At 37.9% G+C, this 10266-nt stretch overlaps 1 long non-coding RNA gene across 2 annotated transcripts in view; it reads right to left on the reverse strand.

The window, feature by feature from the left end:
• LOC115030088 (uncharacterized) overlaps positions 1-8743 on the reverse strand; it is a 159486-nt gene extending 150743 nt beyond the window's left edge. For both annotated transcript variants that reach the window (XR_003835708.2, XR_015045375.1), the window contains exons 1-2: positions 8619-8743; positions 7221-7303 (exon numbers count right to left, since the gene is read on the reverse strand). This is a non-coding gene — a long non-coding RNA (uncharacterized LOC115030088). The remainder of the gene's footprint in view (positions 1-7220; positions 7304-8618) is intronic.
• Between the last annotated feature and the right edge of the window lie 1523 nt (positions 8744-10266).

Consider the following 10266-nt stretch of genomic DNA (forward strand, 5'->3'; position numbering starts at 1 on the left):
GAGCACAGGGAAACCCAGATGACAAATCATTTCACATATTTTAAGATCTAGAGAGATGGTAATTTAGAGAATGTGATGGAGCAAGAGAGGTACCCACTGTTACATCTCAGAGCTGACATCTGAAAACAAGATGAAGTAGCCATGACAAAACTGAGAAGATACAAGTTCAAACAGCCCCAGGTTCTGTCACATCCTGGCCTGGTTGATGTACAAGGTCAGAGGTGGGAAGTTCCTGTGAAAGGCAGAACAACATGAGGTAAAGAGAGGCCACAATTAGAAGATAAACACTTTGAAAACCATAGGAATGTCTCTGAATTTTATCCCAGTGGCAGAGGAGAGGGAGGCACAGCAAAATGATTTATGACTATCATATAGAACACCTCAACTTCTGTGTGGCAAACTCTCAGTGAAGGGGGAAAAAAGGAAAAAAAAAAAAAAAAAAAAGCAGAGCTACCACTCAGAGGCTACTGAAGAGGTGTCCTAAGTCAGCAGTGGCTTGTGTGAACACAAACTGGAAAGATGAAAGGAAGGAGACAGACTGGAGGATTGTTTTTGAACTGCAGATGTCTGAACTTCCTAATGAGTTGGACACCAGCTTTACACACCCACCTGCCCACCTTCACACACACTCACACACTTATTCTACTGCACCGTAAGATAGTTTCCAAGACAGAGACTATATTCACATAACTTATTACAGTATACTGTTAAAGTTATTTGGTTTTATTTGTAGTTATTATTGTTAATATTGTTAATCCATAGATTAAAAGTGTGTGTGTGTGTGTGTGTGAGAGAGAGAGAGAGAAAGAGAGAGAGAGAGAGAGAGAGAGAGAGAGAGAGAGAGAATTACATGTCTATAATATGTAGATAAGATTTTGTGCTCATCATGGTTTCAGGATTCTGTTGAGTGCCCATATGTCTTCCATGGATAAGGGTAACCACTAGATATAAAAGGGGAAGAGAAAGGCATCAAGTAACCACATACCTAAGATGACACAGTCGGTTTCTTATTAAAAAAAAAAATTAGTAGGTATGTTGTAGGCTTATCAAATGTGAGGTTCCTACTAAATTGTTCAAATAGGAAAATCAGACACAAAGCTGAGTTAAAGCACTGGAAATAACTGCAAAGTCAAGAAAGAGGACTGTTCCTGGGCTTTTTTTTTTTCTTGGTTGGGAGACTATTAATGACTGCTTCTATTTCTTTAGGGGATATGGGACTGTTTACATCATTAATCTGATCCTGATTTAATTTTGGTACCTGGTATCTGTCTAAGAGTTTGTCCATTTCATCCAGGTTTTCCAGTTTTGTTGAGTATAGCCTTTGGTAGAAGGATCTGATGATGCTTTGGATTGCCTCCTGTTGTTGTTATGTCTCACTTTTCATTTCTCATTTTGTTAACTGGGATACTGTCCTGTGGCCTCCCTTCCCCCAGCCTGGAACCTGCGGGCAGGCCGCAACACTGTCCCTGTGCCCTCTAGTGAGTCTGGCTAAGGGTTTATCTATCTTATTGATTTTCTCAAAGAACCAGCTCCTGGTTTGGTTGATTCTTTGAATAGTTCTTTTTGTTTCCACTTCCTTGATTTCAGCCCTGAGTTTGATTATTTCCTGCCATCTACTCCTCTAGGGTGAATTTGCTTCCTTTTGTTCTAGAGCTTTTAGGTGAGCAGTAAAGCTGCTAGTGTGTGCTCTCTCTAGTTTCTTTTTCCGAGGCATTCAGAGCTATGAGTTTTCCTCTTAGGAATGCTTTCATTGTACCTCTAAGTTTAGGTCTGTTGTGGCTTCATTTTCATTAAACTGTAAAAAGTCTTTAATTTCTTTCTTTATTTCTTCCTTGACCAAGGTATCATTGAGTATTGTTCAGCTTCCATGTGAATGTTGGCTTTCTATTATTTATTTTGTTATTAAAGATCAGCCTTAGTGTGTGGTGATCTGATAGGGTGCATGGGACGATTTCAATATTTTTGTATCTGTTGAGGCCTGTTTTGTGACCAATTATATGGTCAATTTTGGAGAAGGTACCATGAGGTGCTGAGAAAAAGGTACATCCTTTTGTCTTAGGATAAAATGTTCTGTAGATATCTGTTAAATCCATTTGTTTCATAACTTCTGTTACTTTCAATATGTCTCTATTTAGTTTCTGTTTCCAGGATCTGTCCATTGATGACAGTTGGGTGTGAAGTCTCCCACTATTATTGTGTGAGGTGCAATGTGTGCTTTGAGCTTTACTAAAGTTTCTTTAATGAATGTGGGTACCCTTGCATTTAGAGCATAGATATTCAGAATTGAGAGTTCATCTTGGAAGAATTTAACTTTGATGAGTATGAAGTGCCCCTCCATGTCTTTTTTGATAAATCAATCAACATAATCCACTATATAAACAAACTCAAAGACAAAAACCACATGATCATCTCTTTAGATGCTGAGAAAGCATTTGACAAAATCCAACACCCATTCATGATAAAAGTCTTGAAAGGATCAGGAATTCAAGACCCATACCTAAACATAATAAAAGTAATATACTGCAAACCAGTAGCCAAAATCAAACTACATGGAGAGAAACTTGAAGCAATCCCACTAAAATCAGGGAATAAACAAGGCTGTCAACTTTCTCCCTACCTATTCAATATAGTACTTGAAGTCCTAGCCAGAGCAATTAGACAGCAAAAGGAGATCAAGGGGATACAAATTGGAAAGGAAGAAATAAAAAATCTTCTACTTGCAGAAGATATGATAGTATATATAAGTGACCCTAAAAATTCTACCAGGGAACTCCTAAACCTGATAAACAGCTTCAATGAAATAGCTGGATATAAATTTAACTCAAACAAATCAGTGTCCTTTCTCTAGTTCTGTCTTAGTTAGGGTTTTACTGCTGTGAAGAGACACCATGACCAAGGCAAGTCTTATAAAAAACAACATTTAATTGGGGCTGGCTTATAGGTTCAGAGGTTTAGTCCATTATCATCAAGGTGGGAGCATGGCAGTATCCAGGCAGGCATGGTGCAGGAGGAGCTGAGAGTTCTTTGTCTTCATCCAAAGGCTGCTAGTGGAAGACTGACTTCTAGGCAACGAGGGTGAGGATCTTATACCCACACCCAAAGTGACACACCCATTCCAACCAGGTCACACCTATTCCAACAAGGCCACACCTTCAGATGGTGCCACTCCCTGGTCCAAGGATATACAAACCATCACATTCCACTCCCTGGTCCCCATAGACTTGTTCAAAAACATGAGTCTATGGGGGCTATACTTAAACATAGCATAATGCAAAGGATAAACAGGCTGAGAAAGAAATTAGGGAAACAACATTCTTCACAATAATCACAAATAATATAAAATACCTTGGTGTGACTCTAACTAAAGAAGTGAAAGATCTGTATGATAAGAGCTTCAAATCTCTGAAGAAAAAAATCAAAGAAGATCTCAGAAGATGGAGAGATCTCCCATGCTCAGGGATTGGCAGGATTAACATAGTGAAAATGGCCATCTTGCCAAAAGCAATTACAGATTCAATGCAATCCCCATCAAAATTCCAACTCAATTCTTCACTGAGTTAGAAAGAGCAATTTGCAAATTCATCTGGAATAACAAAAACAACCTAGGATAGCAAAAACTACTCTCAACAATAAAAGAACTTCTGGTGGAATCACCATGCCTGACCTCAAGCTTTACTACAGAGCAATTGTGATTTAAAAAAAAAACTGCATGGTACTGGTACAGCAACAGACAGGTAGATCAATGGAACAGAATTGAAGACCCAGAAATGAACCCACACACCTATGGTCACTTGATCTTTGACAAGGGAGCTCAAACCATCCAGTGGAAAAAAGACAGCATTTTCAACACATGGCACAACTGGTGGTTATCATGTAGAAGAATTCGAATTGATCCATTCTTATCTCCTTGTACAAAGTTCAAGTCTAAGTGGATCAAGGAACTCCACTAAAACCAGAGACACTGAAACTTATAGAGGTGAAAGTGGGGAAAAGCCTCAAAGATATCGGCACAGGGGAAAATTCCTAAATAGAACAGCAATGGCTTGTGCTGTAAGATCGAAAACTGACAAATGGGACCTCATAAAATTGCAAAGCTTCTGTAAGGCAAAGGACACTGTCAATAAAACGAATAGGCCACCAACAGATTGGGAAAGGATCTTTACCAATCCTAAATCAGATAGGGGACTAATATCCAATATCTATAAAGAACTCAAGAAGATGGACTCTAGAAAATCAAATAACCCTATTAAAAAATAGTGTACAGAACTAAACAAAGAATTCTCAACTGAGGAATACCGAAGGGCTGAGAAGCACCTGAAAAAAATGTTCAACATTCTTAATCATCAGGGAAATGCAAATCAAAACAGCCCTGAAATTTTGCCTCACACCAGTCAGAATGGCTAAGATCAAAAATGCAGGTGACAGCAGATGCTGGCGAGGTTGTGGAGAAAGAGGAACACTCCTCCATTGTTGGTGGGATTGCAAGCTGGTACAACTACTCTGGAAAACAGTCTGGCAGTTCCTCAGAAAATTTGACATAGTACTACCAGAAGATCCAGCAATACCTCTCCTGGGCATATACCCAGAAGATGTTCTAACTGGTAATAAGGACACATGTTCCAGTATGTTCATAGCAGCCTTATTTATAATAGCCAGAAGCTGGAAAGAACCCAGATGTCCCTCAACAGAGGAATGGATACAGAAAATGCTGTACATTTTCACAATGGATTACTACTCAGCTATTAAAAACAATGAATTTATAAAATTCTTGGGCAAATGGATGTATCTGGAGGATATCATCCTGAGTGAGGTAACCCTATCACAAAAGAACACACATGATATGCACTCACTGATAAGTGGATATTAACCCTGAAACTTAGAACACCCAAGATAAAATTTGTAAAACACATGAAACTCAAGAAGGAGGAAGACCAACATGTGGATACTTCTTTCCCTCTTAGAATGGGGAACAAGATACCCATGGAAGGAGTTACAGAAACAAAATTTGCAGCTGAGAGGGAAGAAAGGATCATCCAGAGACTGCCTCACCCGGGGATCCATCCCATATACAACCACCAAACCCAGACACTACTGCATATGCCAGCAAGATTCTGCTACAGGACCCTGATATAGCTATCTCTTGTAAGGCTATGCCAGTGCCTGGCAAATTCAGAAGTGAATGCTCACAATCATCTATTGGATGGAACACAGGTCCCCTAAAGAAGGAGCTAGAGAAAGTACCAAGGAGCTAAAGGGGTCAGCAACCCAATAGGAAGATCAACAATATGAACTAAGCAATACCCCCCAGAACTGTGTCTCTAGTTGCATATGTAGCAGAGGATGGCCTAGTCAGCCATCAATGGAAGGAGAGGCCCTTAGTCTTGTGAAGATCATATGCCCCAGTACAGGAGAATGCCAGGGCCAGGAAGCAGGAGTGGGTGGGTTGCGGAGCAGGGCGGAGGAAGGGTATAGGGGACTTTCGGGATAGTATTTGAAATGTTAATGAAGAAAATATCTAATAAAAACATGAAAAAATTTAAAAAAAAAGAAAATTCCAAGTCAGCATGGGATGTGCAAGACCTTCTCTTAACATAAACCCACAAATAAACAATAAATCCTAACTATAAAAGAAAAAAAAAAAAGGACTGTTTCATTTGAAAGGTGTGGTAGTTTGAATAAGAATGGCCCCTGTAGGTATAGATATATAGATATATAGATATAGATATAGATATAGATATAGATATAGATATAGATATAGATATAGATATAGATATAGATATATATGCTTAGTCACCAGGGAGTGGTATATCCTGTGTCATTGTATGTTAGAAGTATGTGATCTGCTTTTTTATTTTTATTTTATAGTGGTAACAGTTAAGAAATTGTCATGAGTCTCAGAAGAGACTTTGAACTTCGGATTTTTAATGTTGAGACTGTGACAGATTATAGGGACTTCAAAGTTGAACTGAAAACATTATTTTCTCATCATGATATGACTAAAAGCCTATAGGGACCAGATAGTAGAATGTATTGTTTTGATAAAAATGGCCCCCGTATGCTCATGTATTTCAATGCTTAGTCACCAGAAAGTGGCACTGTTTAAAAAGATTAGAAGGATTATGGGGTAAGGAGTTGTTGCAGGTAGTATGTCCCTGGGGATGAGCTTTGAGCTTTCAAAAACCCATGCTAGCCTAGTCAGTCTGTCTCTCTCTGTCTCTCTCTCTCTCTGTCTCTCTGTCTCTCTCTCTGTCTTTCTCTGTGTGTGTGTGTGTGTGTGTGTGTCTCTCTCTCTCTCCCTCTGTGTGTGTGTGTGTGTGTGTGTGTGTGTGTGTGTGTGTTTCCCTTCAAATCAGGATGTAGCTCTCAGCTACTACTTCAGTACTATGTATCCTGCCATGCTCCCTGCCATGATGAAAATGGACTATACCTCTAAAACTATAAGCAATCTCACAATTAAATGTTTTTTTTTCTTTTATAATAGTTACCTTGGTCATGGTATCTCTTCACAGCCATAAATTAATGACTAAGACAAAAGGTATTTGGAGAGTGACTCTATGTTCAACCAACACCTAATGCCTATTGTGCTCCTGACACAGCCTAAAAGACTAAACATAAGAGAAGTACCATTTTCATAAAATTTTGGGTCTAGTGAGAAGACAGAAAAATATCCAAGTGAATAAATATGTCAGGTATTATGGCATGCCATGAAAAAATAAACCAAGGTAATAACACACATGATGGAAGCTTTATGTGTATGTTGCTATTGTGTGAATAAACAGGAAAGATTTTGCAAGCATTTGGAGGAATGTAAAAGGACTAATGTTTGAGCAATAAAAGAATTAGCAATCTGTTCAAAGTTACAAAGTATGGGCTTCCAGGTGAAACACAGATGTTCAAAATTCAGAAAGAACTCATGGAATTTTTTCAGTGAATTCACAGATTTACTCTATTTACAAGTAAAAAAGGTTTTTAAAAAAAAGAGAGAAAAAGAACGTAGGCTTTCTTCAGGAACTGAAGTCACTCTAACAAGACCACAAGAGTGTTTTTCCAAATAAGACTTTATGGCCATCCATCTCTTCAATTCTTTTTATGCTTCTAGACACAGGAACTAAAACAATAAAACATTTCTATCTGATTTTATAAGCTGATTCTATGTGAAAATACCCAGAGGAGATTTCTATTCTTTTCAAATGCACCGCTATCGTTTATGTTCAGTTTACCTTTCTCCTTGATGTTCAATTCCTTCTCTGTGACTGGGAGTATCGAGTTATCTCCATCCCTGAGAGAAGGCCAAAGGTCAGCACTGAAAAAGCAAAGGAACAGTAAGTGAATGAAATGATAAAGGTCTCAAACCAACCTTGGCAGCTGTTTTCCCAAAGTCAGAGAAGAAAGTGAGTTGAAAGCCAATCACATGGAAGCTGATAAAAATCTGAGCCTAACATTACATCCACCTGGGGAGGAGCTATATAGCTCGAGATTGGAATGCTGGAACTCTGAAACATGTTTTCACTAGGAGCTTAAAATAGAAAAGTAATACTGAGTAATATATGGAAGAGATTTACTGTGGGAGTCTTAGCTGACTGTTAACAAGAAGGTCAAGAGAACAAATAACAGCTTTTTCATATTTATAGGAAAAAACTACTAAGTTAGTTAAAAATCCAAACCATGTTTTCTCTTAGGGATAGGCAGTACATACAGTGAACTAAGAAACAAAAACTCTCTGTCCTACCAATGCTGTACACATTTCGATTCTGGTAAAACACCAGCAGAACTCACTGTGTACCTACAGTTTAAGTCTGAAACCAAAGTCATAGAAATTGATTCTTCTCCAAAAATTAGATTACAGCATATTGAATCAGCTCCTGTTCCAATTCTCAGCACCAGGCTTCCCCTATCAAACCATGGAGTGACATATCCAATATTCAGAACAGGTTTTCCACAGCTACATCCAAATTAGACACAGGGATTAAAGAAATCAGAACCTGGTCATTATTCTCATAACTTTATTAGAAATGAAGAGATGACAAACAAGTCTGTGAAGGACATAGATAATTCTAGATGTGCCACTTACCTAAGATTGTGTGTCTTTATCAAGTAAAATTTCTCCCATGTTAGTATTTTAATTATAAAGTTTATATTTTACTTAACTTCTCAATAAGACACATCACCCAAATAATCTTTTGCACAGCTCTCCCATTTTTCTGATATTCTGAGGAATAGCCAGAAACTTTAAAAAAAAAATGTTTGTTTGCTGTCATTTGACAAAGATTTAATGTATTTTCCTTTTTTTCCTAGCTGTAACTACTGAGATTATTATATTACTTTCCCTACAGCTGGGCTAACTATATCAAGCCACAAATAACTCCAAAACATTGTTCTTGGGAGCAATTGTGTTAAACAAATATTGCTGTAAGGATATCAAATTGAATCCATGCCTAATTGATAATATTGAAAACAACAATAATAATGAAGAAATTATAATGCTATAATTCATAGTATCAGTATGATTAGAAAAATAAAATGCTTTATTTGATGGTTAGCCATGATTCCAATATAGATGGAATTTTGAATCACCTAGAAAACAAATCTCCAGGCATGTGAAAGATAGGAAGACATACCTTGAATGTGTATAGTACCACTCCATGAGATGAGATCCCAAAGTAAGAAAAGGTCCCAAAGGAGGAAGGGAGCTAAACACCAGTGTTCACTTCTCTCCACTTCCTTGCTACAGTTTAAATGTGACCTGTTGTCTACTGTATCTACTATCATGACATTGTCCACTGTCAAGTCCACAAAAAGCCTGGGACAAATGACTAACTGTGGTACCCATTAGCATACCCAAGTGCATGCTGGCTTCTGGCCTGTGGCTCCTCTCAGCTCTTCTCATCTACCCCTAGCCTAAACTTCTCCAGAAGGATTCCCTTCCCCCTACTTTAGTATGGACATATCCACTAGTGCTGTTAAGGCAAAGCATGAATACTGACAGCCAATCAACTTTTACCAGACACATTCTGTGTACAAATGAATAAAAGTATAAAAGTACTTTTATAATAAACCTTCAAATTTTCTATGAAAGCATTTCTCTATTATCTAGAGACCATCGTGATGATGACCATAAAATAATTATCACTATCTTCTGGGATATATTATCACACACAAAGAATATATATTTAGTCATATATTCTTAGATATGTGTCATTTATAATTTATAATTATCTAAAACTTTATATGCTAAGAGCTTCCACCAGTGTCAATATTGGCTGAAGGGGAAAGATGATGTGTTTATATATTATTAAATATACCATTACATATATAGTGTGGTAATCATAGGAAATACACAAATGAGCAAAAGACAATAGCCTCCCTCTCATACATATGGTCACATACCAGGATGTGGTGGTTTGAATACAAATGGCCTCCATAGGCTTATAGATGTGAATGCTTGGTCTTTAGAAAATGGTATTACGTCAAAGATATTAGGAGGTGTGGCCTTGTTGAATGAAGTGTGCCCTTGTTGGATGAAGTGTACAACTGGGAGTGGGTTTCAGATTTCAAAAGCTCAAGCCAGGTCATATCTCTTCTGCTTCCTGCAGATCCAGATGTAGAACTTTCATCTTCTCCAGCACCATGTATGTCTGCATGCCACCACACTCCCCACCATAATGACAATAGACTGAACCTCTGAAACTGTAAGCCAACCCCAATTAAGTGCTTTCCTTAATGAGAGTTGCTGTGGACATGTTGCCTCTTCATAGCCACCGAACACTGCTCAGGAATTACAGTAAAGCACTCTGTGGAGAGAGGAGGATCTTGTCTCTTCTTTTAAAGAGAGTTTAAAGTTAAACTTGCCTGGTTTGGAACTAGACTATCAGAGGCTTCTTAGGCAGTTCCTAGCATCTCCATGATGGTCATACACCAATGATGCTGCTGTGATGAAGATAAAGAGGGACAGCTCTGAGGCAGCCAGCCTGACTGTACAAAAAAAGCCCTTTTCTTTTTCATCATAGCCAATTTAATTTCTTTATCCAAATTTTTTAATATAAAGCATTATCAGCCACTTGATTCCTTGGAGCCTGTATTGAAGGTAACTTATGACTTCCAAAAACAAAATAACCCATAAACGATATAATAGTATTTAAGATATGCAAAAATGGTAGGTATTTGAAGGTAATTTCTGTAAATATATCTGAAGCATTTTTTTATTTTTTTATTTCATTTTTATTTTATTTTTTTACACTCCACATTCCATTCCCGCCCCCATCCACC

This window comes from Mus caroli, unplaced genomic scaffold, assembly GCF_978045245.1.
Source record: "Mus caroli unplaced genomic scaffold, Mus_caroli_1 scaffold_1, whole genome shotgun sequence".
Classification (NCBI taxonomy): domain Eukaryota; kingdom Metazoa; phylum Chordata; class Mammalia; order Rodentia; family Muridae; genus Mus; species Mus caroli.